Raw genomic sequence first — 18858 nt, 5'->3', positions numbered from 1 at the left:
TTTACCTTGGCCACCCGGTTGCTATGCGTTCTGTATACGAGACGGAGATGACAGTCGACTCTCCTCAGAAAAAAAAAACAGAATAGGTAGACCTACTTGGAAGGTATCATGATCTAATCACACTCAGGATCCGGCCTTATCCACCACTCACGAGAAAGGGCTGAAATGTTCCCCCTTCTCAAAGTCTGGTCCTGCACCTGACATTCAAGGCAACAAGCTCGACACGGTTATGCAGGAACCAGATCTTAACAAGGCCGTGTTCAGACTACCTGTTGCTGATGTCGGACATCAGACACACGATCGATGTCAGTCTCCATGTTATTTGAAGTCAACAGACACCTGGGGCAATGAAGAGCATAAGTAATGTCTCTTTACAAACCATGTGAAGTCGCCAGAAATGTGATAATCATGATACACATGATTGATGTCATTCTACAGGTCGAGTGATGTCACGTGACACCAGCGGTGATATCCTGTTGGTGTAAGTTGAGCCAGGTGTACCTTCACCCGCTGAATCTCTGCCACACTGGGTTAGTGACGCGTCAGATGGTCGATGACGGGTTTAGAGGCAGCAGAGAGGGAAAGGTCGAGTACGAGAGGTAGGTACGATCGGTAAACTGCTACAGGAGAAGTGATGCAACTGACATTCAGGTTTTTGAGTAAAATAGAAGCAAATGGCAACGTTGGAACTTGTGAATTGGTCCAGGTAACGGTGTAGAGCCTTGAGCACGACGGTACGAGCCTTGAGCACGACGGTACGAGCTTTGAGCACGACGATGCGACCCTTGGTTATGGAGGACTGACGTGGGTGAAGGCCACGACATCATATCCAAGGGTACTGTCATGCTCGAAGATAGTACCGTCGTGCTCGAGGGTCGTACCGTCGTGCTCGAGGGTCGTACCGTCGTGCTCGAGGGTCGTACCGTCGTGCTCGAGGGTCGTACCGTCGTGCTCGAGGGTCGCACCGTCGTGCTCGAGGGTCGTACCGTCGTGCTCAGGGGAGTTTTTTCTACCATGTATCCCTGTCATCACTCGCTTCAGGTCCCTGTATCCGGGACTGTACCATGACGAGAGAAGGCTGTGTGTTGGCTCAGCTGGGGAAGCCTTACACAAGGGAAGACCATGACGTCACACTTATGAGCTTTCCCTCTCACTTGTAGGAGGAACCGATCCTTGTGTTTCCTCGTTGCCTTCTTGCATGGGGTCCTACGATATCCTACCATCTCCTCCAGAAGTCATTCTGTTCTGTATGATAGCCTCGGCTGAAGGAGAGAGAGAGATGGGGAGGTTCTGAATACGTTTTGTAATGGTAAAGACACACACCCACACACACAGACACACACACACCTAATGACCTATCACCTGAGAGTCACGTCTTCACCTGTCGAACACTTTCGTTTCTTCCTGACCTTGTGACTTGAGGTCAAAGGTCGGGGCGACTCTCGTCATCCTCTACACGAGGCAAACTCGTTTGTTGTGTATTCATAACTACACTGTTTTATCTGACTTGATGGAGAGTTCAGATGTTTATAGTAGATAAATACAGCAATATGAATGCAGTTGTTTGCATGAAAGTTTTAGGTTAGATTGCAGTACTGTGGACTATACTAGGAAGCAACCTATGATCATTTTTCTTATATACTTAGGTATAAATCTGTGACCTCTCAAAGATGTCGCAACTTGCGTTGTAAATCCATCTCTGATGTAATCCTATATAGTGATGATTATACCTTAGGCTTACAGTATGTTACCAACGAAGGTTTAGTCACTGAAGGCCATAATTCCACTTTGCTTAACCTTTCGGCTCGTTTATTACATAGCAATAGATGAAGGAAGGTTGGTTGTTTGATTACCTGTAGTGGTATGTCGGTTAAAGTTATACGAATCTTTCTCTTCTGTCTATGCGTGTGTGTGTGTATGTGTGTGTGTGTGTGTGCGTAGACATTAAGCATTAGAAATAGGGTATTCGGTTTACCTGCTTAGAAGAAAATCTTACTGGAAACAGACACCAAAAAGTTTATTTACTAATACTGTTTCATGTTACCTCTTGCAGTCGGATGAAAATTCATTTCTTCTGTAACCTCTTGTGAATGTATCTACTCGACAACTCTCGGTACAGATACAAGTGTGGATTTCAACTCTGATATTCAGTTCCGTTCCTACGTAACCTTTGAACATGACATGACTGATGAGATAACTGCGACAGCGCAGCCAGGCACGTCCTCATCTCCATGGTGACATGATCCGCTGTCCTCGGAGGCAGGAATTGGCTGATCAGACAACCATAGGTCAAGGACGTCCCTTACATCCATACCTTTTCCTGGAGAAGGGTGGAAAGTTGACGTCATTGAAATGGACACAAAAAATTGGTTTGCACGTAACGCTTCTGCTCCTGTTTCCTGGTGATCTGGGTCGTAGCCTTCGATATGAAGGGTGGAGTAGAGAGGGAACTGGTCTGAGGCTATTTGTAACGGGTTATTCAAGTTAGAGCAGGCCTGATTAGGTGACAAGTCGCGGCTAAATCTAAATACATTGTCGCTGGGGCCTTATGTGGCCGTGTGGGTGAATCTAAATGGTTATTGTGGGAGGGTATCGAACGACGAGATGTTGAGCTTAAATGGTTTTGGTTGGAGCATCATGCGATGATGTGATGATCAGGTTTCATTTGGTGAGGTGGATATGTCTGAATTGGTTGTGGCTGTGTCATCATGTTTATGTGATGAGGTGGGTAATAGATAGTTGTGCTGGGGGTATCATGTGATGATAGCGTGACTGGTTAGTTTATATGATGAGGTGGGTAATAGACAGGTGTGGTGGGGTATCATGATGAGGTGGGTAAGTCTAGAGGGTTGTGGAGGAGGCTCTTTGCAACGGAGTGATTAATTCTGAATAGGTTATGAATGAGGCTTTAGGTGATGGGGTGGGTAAGTCTGAATGGCTGTGGTGGAGGCATCATGTAGCGGTGCGGTGAAGTTTGACCAGACGGTGGTCGAGACTTATATTTAAATGTGAATGTTTATGAGAGTTTCACGTTGTTTTTTGTAGTCAGTTCGGAGAATTTGGGGACTTTTTGAGAGGTGCTGATTGGCTCAGAATAATCCTACTTCTTCTCTTTTCGTAATGATGTGGTTACCTCGATGCATTTTGTGGCACGGGGATATTCAGTGAGGATATTCAGATCTACAGAACTTGAAGGATGACTGATTGTTAATGGACTGACAGTTCGACCTGGTAATGAGGTCGACTTGGCTGGGTTGTGGGCACTTACCTCCCTTACTCGACCAGTTACATGGGTCGATCTAAACTCTACAGACAATACTTGCCCCTCGACCCTCTCTCAGACACTATACACGCCTTACTTGCGAAGACCCCGCATGTGTACATTACGTCGGAAGTCCAGTGTTTGTACAGCGGAATATGAAACTTTAGTTAGACTAGGGCAGGGAGCTGAACCAGGGATTTGTATAATCGTTACTTGGGTGTGTCTGTGTGTGTGTGGGTTCTTACCGCCTTGGAAATGTGTTTGTCATGGCGTGTGTGTTTGTACATGTATCTGTTGTGTTTTTGTCTGGGTGATAGTGTCTCTCTTGGTATATACGGCTGTGTGGATAGGACTGACTAGTTGTGTCATTTCGGGTGTCATAATCTGGGTGTGTCTATGTGTGTGTGTGTGTGTGTGTGTGTGTGTGTGTGTGTGGTGTGTGTCATTAGCTAAGTTCTTATCTATTTTTACCGTACGGGGAGGGAGTTCTACACCCGAGGGGCCCCATCTCTAGAACCATCTCTACTGTCATATACCTTTTCAAGTGTTCTGTGTTGTCGACATTGACTATATATATTCATTAATTTATCCCGGTCATCCACTATTCCTATACCATGAAAGACCTCTTTACATCCTTTATAACAAGTTTCTTCTTTAATTTTACGTTATATCCTCGGGTCGTTCTTTCCCTACATCTCTCTAGGCATTGTTCTCCGTCTTCATCAAGCTGATTTAAAAGCCTTAAAGTTTTGATAAGATCATTCTTCTCTCTTCCATGGTGGGCAAATCTAAGGCCTGTACCTTTCCCCTGTAACTCGGCCCTCTTAATTCTGGTACCATATTTATTTTTCCTTCTCAGGAACTTCCCTATCAGTTCTTTATGCTTCTTTGAGTGCGATGACCAAGCCTGAGAAGCATATTCTAGTTCTAGACTAGTGTAGGATTAGAACAATTTGCCAGATATTCCTTATCCATTTACTTAAATGCTAATCTAATATTTGCCAGCAGACTTGTCCCTTTTACTGCTCCCCTAATGTGAGACGCTGGCGACAGGTCAAAGACGATGTCACCCCTACAAGTTCTTTTCACACAGATTCCTGCTGTGTATTTCCCTGGTAAATAACATTCATACCGAAACCTTCCATTGGGTCTCATCCTCATTGCCTGTACGTTACATGTACTAGGGTTGAATTTCATCAACCACGTATCAGACCAGCATGGAGTCGGATCAGATCCCCCTTGTAAGCTGATGCAAACCTTCCTGCTTTTTCACATCCCCTATTATCTTCGTCACCCACAAGCATATACAAGTAGCAGTTAACATCTGCAAAGTTATTCACATGGATCAAAAACAGTAATGGTCCCAGAGTAGAACCCTACGGCACTTCAATGGTGACTTAAATTCATTTCGAGAATGCTCCCATAATACTCATCCTCTGTTCCCTTCCACAAAGGTGATGATCTATCCATCTAAGGATGCGGCTCCTCCATCAGCCTTCTGTATGGAATAGTGTCAAAGACTTTCTGGCAGTCCAGATGCGGGCAACACCCGGCCAACTCTTGTCAAAGACAGATGTCAATGTCTCAAGGATATCGGAGGTTTGTTACCCATGACCCCCTTTCCCTGACACCTTGTTGTCGCTCAAGTAATCTCGTAATAAGTTATCTATTTATCTTGTGATTATCTCTTGCAGAACATTATAGACTACACTCGTCAAGGAGACTGATCATCGCCTCTCCCTCCCTTGCACTCCTTTGTAACACACAGGTATGATGGTTGCCCTAATTCCACTCCTTTAGCACTTTGCCTCGCCCTCTAACGACATTTTCAACAGTATTTCTCGTGGGTTTGTCGAGTGTATCTGTACATATCCTCAACACACAGGGTGTGTGTTGTGTGTGTGTGTGTGAAACTGCTTTGTAATTTTGATAGAGGTATATGAGGCTCCGTGTACCATGTTAATCCTCATGTTAAACCACATTTGACATTAGAAGGAGAGTTAACTTTTCGCCCCGGAATCTCAAGGATAGTTAGTGTTCTTCTCCTTGCCTGCACCGGAAGTGTGATAAACGGTTTATATTATATGAACCTGACTACCTTGTGTACCAGCCTCGTCTCACATAGGATCATTCATATTCCATGAAGGTTCAGTTGTTTAATCGTGGGCTGTTGTGAGGGCCATGAGGTCTCTGAAGGTCTCGTTTGCGCCAGGGCCTCTGAGAGTACATAGCCAATACACACACACACACACACACACACACACACACACCTGACGTATACGCTGTTAAAAAAGAATGTCTGGGTACATACAATGATTTACACGACGAGTTTGCTTAATTTTGAGGTGAATATTGTGCTACTCGTACATCAAGTGTTCTCCTTCAATACATTTAAAAATGATCACAATGCACTAGAATTTACTGGTAGATTTTAAATATTTCTGAAAATGCACGAGAAAATATCGATATGTTTTAAGAATACGAAAATTTAAACAGGATCCGGAGAGGCAAGAAAAATATGACTAGTTTTTTATGTATTGCAAAGAAAAAGAAATCCAAGTCTTTTCCTGATTTTTATAGTTAATGAAAACTACTTCATTAGTCAGTATTGTAGAAACTTTTCAGCTATATCCATTTTTTCATCGAAACTAAATTAATGTAAACGATTGAAAAGTAAAATATTTTGAAAAAAAAAAATATCAGGTCACTCCAGCTACATTTGTTGGTAGCTTCGTGTGAAGTCGACAAATGTTATCAAGTTTCGATATAATTTCAGCGGTTCTGCCGCTGGTCATGATGACATGGCTCTAACCTGATGATCTAAAGACAAGAGGTCAAAGACCTCGCCATCGTACCGCAGTGTTAAGTTGTCGCACCTTCGCACTGAAAGAACATACTTCGTGGTAAGTTATCGTACCTTCGCGCTGAAGTATCATACGTCGTGGTTAGTTATCGTACTTTCGCCCTATAGCATTATACTTCATGTACAGTTAGCGTACTTTCATGCTCAGTTGTTGTACCCTTGTACTGAAGGGTCATACCGTCTCGGTCAAGGTGCTGAACAGACTATTCATTGGAGGTGACCAAATGTAACCTTTGCTTGAGGGAGGTCAATAACCAGCAAAATTCTTTTTCCACCTCTTGTGCAGCCATTTGCTCTGACGCTCCAAATGAACAAGTGGCCTTTCGAATGTAAACTCTTCATTAACGAATGATCCACATTACGTAAAATTGAGCCGAAAGCAGTAACTGAAAGAGTAGGTTTTAGTTTTGCATATACCAAAACGCAATACTAGATATCATAGCCCTTTACAGAAATCATTAAGCTCTACTATACGCTGCAGTAATTTCAGGAAGATGTGTTCAATGGCGACAAGAACCTATCAATCTCTGATATCTGCAATTTATCTAAATCCATCTCACTTTAAGAAAGAGTCGTGGCCAAGTGCTGTAATCAGAAAATGAATGTTATTTCCTTTGTTACCGTATTCAATATAATTGTAGATCTGCATATCAAAGCAAGTAATAGTAGAAGTGCAAACAGCTAAGGAGAGAGATCTGTAAACTTATGCACGTAACTAAAATTGTCTATTCTTTCGATTAATCTCTACTAAAATCGTCCCCCTCATCACCGATCACGTTGAAGAAGAAATACTTTCTCTCGATCATTGTAAAATGTATGCCCACGAATTTGGATCCATTTCTACGAGTGAAATCAAACAAAGCTTATGACAGAGAGTAATCTAGATCAAGATTACCACAGCCTTTACTGTTCTGAATATTCGTATCAAATCACCTCTTAACCTTCTCCTTTATAGGCTAAACAGTGTCGAGTCTCCCACCTGGCTCTCGTTAGATTTACTTTTTTTTTCATATAAAAAAAACTGGGCATGAACACCAATTCCCTCTTACATTTGAAAAACGAAGCACGAGAAAAAATCTCAGTAATTCGTGACCTCAGACTCATTCATTTCACGATTTTTGAGATATTTAGAAAAGAATTGACAATGTGATACGTATGGTTTTGAGACCTACTGACAATATCTGTATACTCTCACGATTTCCCGTTGTGGTCTTTATCAATGGAAATTCACTGAATTCTTTCACAACAAGCGTATTGGCCCCATGTAGAAAACACCCATACGGTGTATGTTTCTACTTCACAGTGTAATGACTTGGAGAAACGCTACATCGATCAAGTTGGCCATACGCAAGATTAGAAACGAGAGATCATGGCTACAACCGCCCCTAGACGATAGTCATTTGTCTGTTCAGGTTCAATGGTGACATAGTATTGTCCACAGTTGTATGAGACGGAACAAGAGACGCCCTGTCGAATCTTTAGTCCTTTTTAGAACGTCAGTCCATTGTTATCAATTAAACGGAGACAGAAGTGTGTCGTGGGAGCGAATGACTAGCAATTTGTAGCCACATTGTCACTCCAACGTCGAAGGCAAGGCTGATATTAGGCATTTGTTCTACAACCATGGTCCTTGACGAGGGGCGTGAGTTATTATCTCCGGAATCAGCGAGCAAGACGCCCCACGTCTGGCCTAGTCATGTGATTGATGACGTTGCACTGTTTTACTGACAGGCTTTTGACGACTGTCGGCCATGGCTATGCAGGAGCGACACTTGTATTCAAATGTAGATACTTAGATGATAAAGGACTGGCGTCTAAGAGAATAGAATAAAAGTAAAAGCTCTTTGGTTTCGTGATGGCTTGGAGACGTATTTCTTCATCTGTATGTGAAAGTGCCGGAACAGACATCCAGGAATTCTGAATATTTCTTTTTAATTCATTTTTTCCATTTTGTCGAAGTTAGAGTAGAATATTAAAACTGGCCATGATGAGGACCCTTGTATTGGAACTAGCGGAGGCAATAGAGCGTTTAGAATAGTCAGAGGTGAAAAGTGGTGGTTAAGTGCGTATCTTGCGGTATATTGGATTCATTTCGAGTTTCTCTCTTTTTGGAAGAGCAGTGGACGTTGAGGTCTCCTGCTATTGTAACTGAGTAGACAGATTTGACACGAGAACGTTTAGGTAAATGTATTAAACTGGTAATCCCACGTTGTACGAAGGCTGTCCGGATTTTGGTAAATTCGACCGAAAGAAAATTGGGATTTAAGGATCGTTTTTCATGATATGGAGGAGTGACGTGATACAGAGGTTGCCTGAGGTGATCGGCAACATGAGAGACGTGTGTTCGCTTCTCTGCTGAAATTGTTTGGAAAGTGGACCAGCTGTGTGCCTTGAGGATGACGATTATTCTGGAAGAGAAAAATACGAAATGATTACATTTCCAGGACCAAAGTTGCCACTGACTCAAAAGATTTTTTCATATTTTTCTCTTCTCGTTACGTGAAACGCTAGACAAGGTACTGGGAATATTCCGAGCTGAGTGGTGCCCATTCCAGTCTCGATTATTAAGTAAATATGGAATGAACATGTGAGAAATGGGGTGAACAGATACGAATCGGTGGCATTGTGATATAACCATAATTCAACATGTGATGTTGATCACCGACCATTCTACCATGTTAATCTTAACTTCTCAACCCAAATAGCATATTGCAAGTCGCATATACACCTTACCTTCCCACCTTAGAATTCTCCATAGGGGCTCTCGCAACACAGTCGAAGGTAACCATGTCCACCAGATGGAACCACAAGTCAAGGAGAGGTGTGGGAACGTTGGCGTCTGCCTAGGGCGAGTGTAGGACAAATGAAATGTAAGTACAACTTTATTGTCTTAGTGGAACTTTCAGGAGCAAGAGAGATGTTGTGGTATGTTGAATCATTTGTTTATATAATGATGAAGAGATGGGTCACGGTGTCTTGAGGGCAGACGAGAGATAGTCTTAATTCTGGGGAATGTGGTTTCGGATAGATGGTTATCTTGTGGAAATAGATTTTTTTTTAAGGCTGGGTTTGCAAGGATGTTTGTTAATCTCTTCTATGTCCACAGGAACCGGCAACATGCATGTGAGTACTCAAGAACCTTGCCGTGCGATGTCTCAAGTCTGAATGACGCGGAACCATCACCAAGACAAGGGGCTGCCAAAAGGTTTCTTACCAGAAGGTTTCTTGACGGAATCCATTTCGGTGAGGACGAAAAGCGTTGTTTCATTTGCACTCGCTGGGTCCATCCACAAAGAATACGGACGGCTGGGTAACTTGGTGTGATTAAGCCATGGTCTTGATAGATTACTGTTTATCATCACATTAATGACTGAAGTTATCAGCCGAGTCATTAGCTACTAAGTGTGGGATATATCTTACTTTTGACGAGTTACTTTCATACTGTAAGAGCCACTGAACAATCAACTCTAACTATTGCAGAGCATTTTAGTATTCTATAACTTACTTTTTTTCAAAGCAGTCACCCTAGACATTGAGCTATTAGAAAGATAACTTTAATGTGTACCTGTGTTTTAGCTCTCCATCAGCACATCTCTAGAGTGCTGGTAGAGCACGCCATCATCAGCTCGCACCTACATTGCCTGGCTATATCCGCAGGAACCAGCTATGCCTCCACCAACACTCAACCCTGATGCTCGAATGTGCCATCCAAGACTATATCCTACCACCTTCAGGACACCACTAAGACGCCAGCAATAGGTTCAACATGGCAATCAACTGCGTGAGGTATTTGACTTAAGCCCACTCACCCATTAGTGGGTATAGCACGTAATGAAGGTCATACTTTCATTGGGTCCACTAAGGAAAGTCATATCTTCTAAACAATTTGGTGTGGTTTGACCATCTCTTTAACAAATAGATTATTGCCTATCATAGTAATAACTAGATGATTTATATCATCTGCTACCAAGCGTCAGATATCACTTGCTATTGGATGATTACCTTCGAAGAGTAATATCCAGTGAACAATTAACTCTAATAATTACGAAACATAAAATATTACTGAGAGCAATCATCCTATATGATGAACAGTTGAGCTCTCCAGTTTCTTTACTTTCATACTTGTTTGCCATTTCCTGTGTTAGTGAGGAAGCGCCAGGGACAAAGAAAGGTCTCAGTCACTGACTCTCTAGTTTAGTTATATACATACATACACCTTGGTATCACTGCCAAAGTGAAGGATGCCAGTGACAATGTTATCAGCGATCAAGTGCTTATCACTGCAGTTATCACTTATTTGATTATCCTGCTGGTTGCCTCATCTTTGCTCGTTACGTTTTGGGTTGTATGGTGTGCCTACTTCTGACATATGAGGTAATGTGTGTGTGCACGATTTTCGGGTGGGGGATCTTTAGCCACCAACTATACACTAGGAAATGTATGTGTGGGCTGATTCTGTTTTTGTATCTCCTGTGAATACCTTTTTGTATACACAGGGAGAGTTCTTCACTCGTTGGGCCCCAACTTATGAACTTTCCCTGCCATCAGATAGCCTTTTAAACCTCTGCAAACTACATATATCACTGACAGGGATACTTTATTCCAACCATACACCTTCCCTATAACATCCTTTCTAACTAGTTTATCCAGTTTTTTTCTATGGCCTCTGGTTGATTTTGTGCTGCATCGTTCAGTTATCACGTCCCCCACAACTCTTCCATGGGGGACAGCTTTTCAACCCCCATTTTCTCATTGTAGTTCAATTTTCTTTATTCAGGTACCATATTAGTTGCTTTTCTCTCTACCCCCTCAATCAGATCTTTGTGATTCTTTAAGCGCAGTGACCAGACTTTTAAGATATAAACCAGTCTAGATCTAAGTAGTAAATCATTTTAAATCTCGTGATTCTTATATTTGCCAGCAGACGGTATACCTTTTTCATAGTTCTAAAGTGTAGCTCAGGCAACGAATTAAGCACAGTGTCTATCCTAGATCTCTTTCACATGAAGATTCCTGTAATCTATTACCCGTTAGGTAATAATCACACCAAGGACTTGCATCACCGATTTATATTTCCCTGACGGTCTTAGCATCATCCACAAACATATTCGGATACAATTCCAGTCCATTAGGCAAGTTGTTTATATACACCAAGAATAGATGTGGGCCTAAGACTGAGCCTTGTAGCACGTCACTTGCAATGCCAGCCCACTTTGCTCCCTTCCAATAATGTAGTCTTATTCTTCCATCCAGTTAAAAGCCCATCACTTGTTCCTGCCTGTAGCTCCTTTTCAGTTAACCTCCAGTGGGTAACCACATCAAAAGCTTATAACAGCCGAAGAACACACACACACACACACGTATACATATGTAGGGCAAACTCTGGAGTAAAGAGATGAGCGACTGAGAGTGATGGCGCTGAATGTAAGTGGGTTGACTGGTGAGAGTAAAAGGAGAGCTTATGGAGAAGTCAAAAAGTTGTAGTTCAGATGTGCTGGGGATCGGTGGAAACCCATATCCTTGGGCAGAGTGTGTGGACTGAAAATGGAAATGATAGATGCAAGTTAGGGGCGGGCGTGGAAAGAGTGGTATGGACGATAGTGAATTAAAATCAACGAGTGTGTGGGAGGGTGTTACAGAGCATGGATGGAATGGATCAAGTATAGTGTGGGTAAAATGAAAGACTGGAATTGAAGTATATGTGCCTGTGAATATAAAGACTGTGCAAGGCAAGGATGAAATGAAGCGTTTCTGGTAAAATCTGAATGACTACAAATGATTTTGAGACTGAGAGAAACATGGTTGTATTGGGCGATATGATTGCAAAAGTGGGATGGGATGACATTTGAGAGTTAGATGGTAAATGGGGAGTTCCTGTAGTAAATGAGAATAGAAGTTATCTTGTGGATGGCTGTGCTGAGGGGGATTTATTCCTTGCAAAAACACCCGTTTCAGCACAAGATGATCCACAGATATACATGGATGAGGAATGATGGAACATAGAAGCAAAAGACTTTAAATATGTGGCAGTGGATGAAAGATTGAGAAAGACAGGCTGGATGCTAGAACTGAGAGGTTTGTTTGGAGACTGACCACTTCCTTGTTCTTGTAAGGATAAGGATCATGTAGAAGTGGAGGTATGGTGTAGGGAAGAATGGTGAGGTAAGTGTTGGCAAGCAAGAAGATGAATCAGAAAAAATGTAGGGAGGAGTATAAAGAGAAGATAACTGAAAACTTAGATGTTAGTACAGTGAATGTAGGAATGTAGCCATGTGTGAATGAGGTATTTAAAATGTTTAGAGAAATACAGTTAAAGGTTGTAGAATTAATAGTTGGATACGAGGTCGTAAGATACAATAAAAAAGGGCAATGCATGGAGGGTGGAAGAGATTAGGAAAAGAAGAAATAGGCATATGGTAAATTGCTTGAGAGGAATGTGCCAGTGGAAGTTCAGCAAAGGAGGAGGGAAGAATATAGAATAAGTGGAATGTAAAGAAGCTTGAAGAGAAAAGCAACGAAAAAGTAGAGGAAGATTTTGCAAGAAAGTAAAGTGAAAAATTCAGGATTATAAGAACTCACACTGGAAATAGGTGAGAAAGGTAAGAGGTGGATGTAAAAGTGGAAATGATAATGTAAGAAGTAAGGAAGGGGAGTTGCTAAATCAAAAGAAGGAAATGAAAGGAAGATGGAAAGAGTATTTTGAAAAACTGATGAATGTGGGAGAAGTTGGGGGAGGGAGTTGTTACATGTATTGGTATGGAGAATGGATGGAGGAGGATACAGGAGCAAGGGTCTATAGCAAAAAGGGAGGTAAGAAGGGCAATAATGAGGCTGAAGGTATGAAAGGTACCTGGAGTGGATGGGATTATGGCTGAAATGCTGAAGTATGGAGGAGAAAGTGTGGTAGAGTAGATGCATCTGATGTGTCTTTTCATGTGGAAACAGAATGTTGTGCATGAGGAATGGGTGAAATTATCATTGTTCCTTTATTCAGAGGAAAAAGTGCTAAGGAAATATGTAGCAATTATAGGGGAATAAGTCTGTCAAGTATATCAAGAAAAGTGTATGCAAAAATGTTGATTGATAGAATGATGGAAGTGACTAAAAGCAGAAAAAGTGAGGAGCAAGGGGATTTTAGGTAAAGTAGGAAATGTGTGGATCAGATTTTTGAGGTAAAGATTACTGTGGAAAAGTATTTAACAAAAGGGAAGAAACTGCATGCAACTTTTATGGATCGAGAAAGCATATGACTGTCGAGTTGAATGCTTTATGGGATGTGTTAAAGATATACGGGGTAGGGGGATAAGAATTGGATGGTGTGAAAGCCTCCTATATAGGAGAAAATGCATGTGTAAGAGTGGATAGAGAGTTGAGCAAAAGTTTCAGTATACATGTGGGTGTGAGGTTGGGCTGTGTGATGTCACAGTGGCTTTTAATATATATATATATGGATAAAGTGATGAGATGGTAGCAAAACTACAGAAAGGGAATGCTGAGATGGAGTGTGGCAATGAGATATGGTGGCTTGTGGCGAGACTGTTCACGGATGAAACTGTTTTTTGCTGAGAGTGAAGAGGAATTGCAGAAGGTTGTAAGCGTGTTTTATGATGTGTTTATGCATGAGCGATTGAAGGCAAGTGCAAGTAAAAGTAAAGTAATGGTGTTTAAAGGGAAACTGATCAACAGTGTAGATTTTGTAAACTTATAGTGAAAGAAAAAAAGTATGCTAAATTGTGATTTGGATATGGGGGGGAGAAAGACTGGAAGAAGCCCAAATGATGATAAGTGGCAATTGACTTCACTAGTTATGGAGACTTTGTTGCTGTGGCTGCCACATTGAGGGACTTCCAGAAAGGAACAGGCATCAGGGATATAGATAGATAAATAGATAGACATGTATATATTCATGTTTGCCTTAATCCATTCCTGGTACCACCCCGCCCCACAGGAAACAGCATCGCTACCCCCTGCTTCAGTGAGGTAGCGCTAGGAAAACTGACAAAAAAGGCCACATTCATTCACAGTCACTAGCTGTCATGTGTAATGCATCCAAACCACAGCTCCCTTTCCACATCCAGGCCCCACACACCTTTCCATGGTTTACCCCAGATGTTTCACATGCCCTAGTTCAGTCCACTGGCAGAATGTTGACCCCCGGTATACCATGTTGTTCCAATTTGCTCTTTTCCTTGCACACCTCCCACCCTCCTGTATGTTTAGGCCCCAGTCACTCAAAATCTTTTTCATTCCATCCTTCCACCTCCAGTTTGGTCTACTACTCCTTATTCCCTCCACCCCTGACACATATTTCCTCTTTGTCAATCTTTCCTCACTCACTCTCTCCATATGTCCAAACCATTTTAACACACCCTCTTCTGCTCTCTCAACCACAATCTTTTTATTTCCACACATCTCTCTTATCCTTTCATTACTTACTCGATCAAACCACCTCGCACCACATATTGTCCTCAAACACTTTACTTACAACACATCCACCCTCCTCTGAACAACACTATCATAGTATAGCCATTGCCTCGCAACCATATAACATTGTTGGAACTGCTATTCCTTCAGACTTGCACATTTTTGCTCTCTGAGATAACATTCTCTCCTGCACATTCTTCATCGCTCCCAGAACCTTCGCTTCCTCCCCTGCCTGTTCTTCGTCTTTTCCCTGGTGCAATCTTGCTAATGAGAGAGATGGCAATTAAGTATGAAAAAAAGATGTTTTATGAGCATTTGAACTTGCCATTGATAATCATTTGGTATCAGCCCAAAAAAGAATTACGGTACAATTTAGGTTATTTGAAAAGTTTTTTTTATCATATTCCAATTCTAAAACTAGTCATATTTTTCATGTTGAATGAGATTCTGGGACCCAAATATTGCTTTGGGATCATTTCCACTTATAATCAATTACATGCTCGAATATGTTTCATAATTATGCACTGTTCATAACTGTTCACTATATATTAGCCCTAGTAGTAATTCAAAAACATTTTTGGCTAGTTTTTCAAATGAATCCTTTCATTGTTTGTACTTTTAAAACAGGTTTTTGGTCTGGAAAACATCTTGAACAACTATATGCATTTCTTGCCATCAGCATTCAGGAAATAAATTCAATTCAAAATGTGTTGGTCATATCTTTTTATTGTTGAACGAGATTCTGGTGTCCAAATTTTGCATAGTAGCCACTATTTCAAAGTCTAATTACAGAGCTATTTGCTACTCATATTCATTTGATGCCAATGTGCACTAAGAAGTATTACAATACATACTTTAATTCATTATTTGAGGCAAAGAATCCTATTTCTAAATAATCTTCCACTTTTGAGTTCTTTAGCTTTGATGTTTTTCCTTAAAATTTCCAGTGAAATCCAAGAATAGTTCATATCTTTCATGCTGAATATGATTTTGTGGTCAAAATCTTGTCTCGGCCATTAACTTCTATAACCAAGCTTATAATTAATTACATTCAATATATCTCATAATTATTAGCCATTCATAATCATTCACTAATGGTCCTATGAAGCATTATAGTAAATCTTAAGGTAAATGAGTTATGAAAGCATTGTATTGTCATAATGCCTATTTCTCCTGCCTACAATGAGTCTGGTATTCAAATGTTACTCTTTGGCTATTACAATTTTACAGTTGTCTGAATTAAATACAAACTCAGTTCCATTATTTGCTACTCGTATGGTTCACTATGTAACTAAAGGTAGCATTATTATAAGTCTAGGACATAATTTTTGAAGTAAGAAAGTCACTTATAAATTGAGCTCTAATTTTGGAATTTTGAAATATTGTTTGGCAAAATGGTAATAGTTCCTGGTACTTTTCAGGTCATGTTTCTTCAAAGAGTAGATTTCACGTAAAATCTCAGTATATTGTTGATTAGGAACATTAGATATTTTACTTATACCTTTTGAAACTTTAATCAATTACATGAATATCATGTATTAACGGACATCTTAGGTAGCAGGGTTGCCATGATCACTGCCACAGCCATAGCAGGGTACCCATGACTGCTGAAGGATACCTGTTGCTGCAGTAAGGCACCTTTGGCTGCATCAAGGTGCCTACAGCCAAAATCAGGACAGCCATGGCTGCAAGGGCATGGCTGTGGCCATCCAATTTAGCCATGGCTGGGAGCCCACGCCCCCAGCTGGACCCCCACGACCCCAGCTGAGAACCGACGACCCCAGCTGAGAACCGATGACACCAGCTGGGAACCCACGACCCCAGAGGGGAGACCATGACTCCAGCGGGGTAACCACGACCCCAGCTGGGGGCCCACGACCCCAGGTGGGAGCCCACGACCACAGCGGGGAGCCCACAACCCCAGGTGGGAACCCACGACAGCAGCTGGGAGCCCACAACCCCAGGTGGGAGCCCACGACCCCAGCTGGGAAACGACGACCCCAGCCGGGAACCGACGACCCCAGCAGGGAGACCATGACCCCAGCTGGGAGCCTACGACAGCAGCTGGAAGCCCACGACCCCAGCTGGGAGCTGACAACCCCAGCGGGGAGCCAACGACCCCAGCTGGGAACCCACGACCCCAGCTGGAAACCCACGACCCCAGCTGGGAGCCCACGACCCCACCTGGGAGCCTACGACCGCAGCTGGGAGCATACGTCCCTAGCTAGGAGCCGGCGACCCCAGCAGGGAGCCGACGACCCCAGATCGAAGGCGACGACCCCAGCTGGGGAGCCGGACGACCCCCAGCGGGGGAAACCACGGCCCCCCGCTGGAGCCCACAACCCCTGCCTGGGAAACCCACGACCGCACCAGCTGGGAGCTACGACCGCAGCTGGGAGCCTACGTCCCCAGCAGGGAGCCCACGACCCCAGCTGAGAGCCCACGACCCCAGCTGAGAGCCCACGACCCCAGCTGAGAGCCCACGACCCCAGCGAGGCACCCACGACCCCAGCTGGGAACCCACGACCCCAGCTGCGGGCCTACGACTCCAACTGGGAGCCCATGACCTCAGCGACGAACCCACGACCCCAGTGGGGTGCCTATGACAACAGCTGGGAGCCCACGACCCCAGCTGGGAACCCACGACCCCAGCAGGGAGTCCACGACCCCAGCTGGGAGCATACGACCGCAGCTGGGAGCCTACAACCCCAGCTGGGAGCCCACAAACCGCAGCTGGGAGCCCACGACCGCCAGCAGGGAGCCCAACGACCGCAGCTGGGGAGGCCCACGACCCAGCTGGGGAGCCCACGACCGCAGCTGGGAGCCCACGACGCAGCTGGGGAGCCCCTCGACCCCAGCTGGGAGCCCACGGACCGCAGGCTGGGAGCACCAACGATCCCAGCTGGGAGCCCACGACCCCAGCTGGGAGCCCACGACCGCAGCTGGGGGCCCACGACCCCAGCTGGGAGCCCACGACCCCAGCTGGGAGCCCACGACCGCAGCTGGGAGCCCACGACCGCAGCTGGGAGCCCACGACCGCAGCTGGGAGCCCACGACCGCAGCTGGGAGCCTACGTCGCCAGCTGGGAGCCTACGTCCCCAGCTGGGAGCCTACGTCCCCAGCTGGGAGCCCACGACCCCAGCTGGGAGCCCACGACCCCAGCTGGGAGCCCACGACCCCAGCTGGGAACCCACGACCACAGCTGGGAGCCTACGACCCCAGCTGGGAGCATATGACCGCAGCTGGGAGCCTACGTCCCCAGCTGGGAGCCCACGACCGCAGCTGGGAGCCCACGACCCAAGCTGGGAGCATACGACTGCAGCTGGGAGCCCACGTCCCCAGCTGGGAGCCCACAACCGCAGCTGGGAGCCCACGAACGCGGCTGGGGCCCACGACCCCAGCTGGGAGCCCATGACCCCAGCTGGGAGCCCACGACCCCAGCTGGGAGCCCACGACCCCAGCTGGGAGCCTACGTCCCCAGCTGGGAGCCTACGTCCCCAGCTGGGAGCCCACGACCCCAGCTGGGAGCCCACGACCCCAGCTGGGAGCCCACGACCCCAGCTGGGAACCCACGACCACAGCTGGGAGCCTACGACCCCAGCTGGGAGCATACGACCGCAGCTGGGAGCCTACGTCCCCAGCTGGGAGCCCACGACCGCAGCTGGGAGCCCACGACCCAAGCTGGGAGCATACGACTGCAGCTGGGAGCCCACGTCCCCAGCTGGGAGCCCACAACCGCAGCTGGGAGCCCACGAACGCGGCTGGGGCCCACGACCCCAGCTGGGAGCCCATGACCCCAGCTGGGAGCCCAGGACCCCAGCTGGGAGCATACTACCGCAGCTGGGAGCCTACGTCCCCAGCTGGGAACCCACGACCACAGCTGGGAGCCTACGACCCCAGCTGGGAGCATACGACTGCAGCTGGGAGCCTACATCCCCAGCTGGGAGCCCACGACCACAGCTGGGAGCCTACGTCCCCAGCTGGGAGCCCACGACCGCAGCTGGGAGCCCACCAACGCAGCTGGGAGCCCACCAACGCAGCTGGGGGCCCACGACCCCAGCTGGGAGCCCACAACCGCAGCTGGGAGCCCACGACCCCAGCGGGGAGCCCACGACCACAGCGGGGAGCCCACGACCACAGCGGAGAGCAAACGACCTCAGCGGGGACCCCACGACCACAGCAAGGAGGCCATGGCCGAAGCAGGGCCACAAAAGGGCAACTACATCTATAGCAGGGTGCCTACAACTGCACAGGGCATCTGTGTATCTGCCCTATTGTAGCAATAGCCAATATGCTGCAGCTGTAGACG

General features: G+C 45.2%; 1 long non-coding RNA gene across 1 annotated transcript; it reads left to right on the top strand.

Annotated features, from left to right (window-relative positions):
- Positions 1–2873: 2873 nt before the first annotated feature.
- LOC139747947 (uncharacterized) lies at positions 2874–16832 on the top strand. The gene is made up of 4 exons (XR_011712485.1): positions 2874–8995; positions 9232–9368; positions 9783–9911; positions 16104–16832. It is a non-coding gene; the product is annotated as an uncharacterized lncRNA (long non-coding RNA).
- The last annotated feature ends 2026 nt before the right edge of the window (positions 16833–18858 follow it).

Source organism: Panulirus ornatus, chromosome 71 (genome assembly GCF_036320965.1).
Source record: "Panulirus ornatus isolate Po-2019 chromosome 71, ASM3632096v1, whole genome shotgun sequence".
NCBI classification, from domain to species: domain Eukaryota; kingdom Metazoa; phylum Arthropoda; class Malacostraca; order Decapoda; family Palinuridae; genus Panulirus; species Panulirus ornatus.
This window is presented reverse-complemented; position numbering and strand designations above follow the sequence as displayed.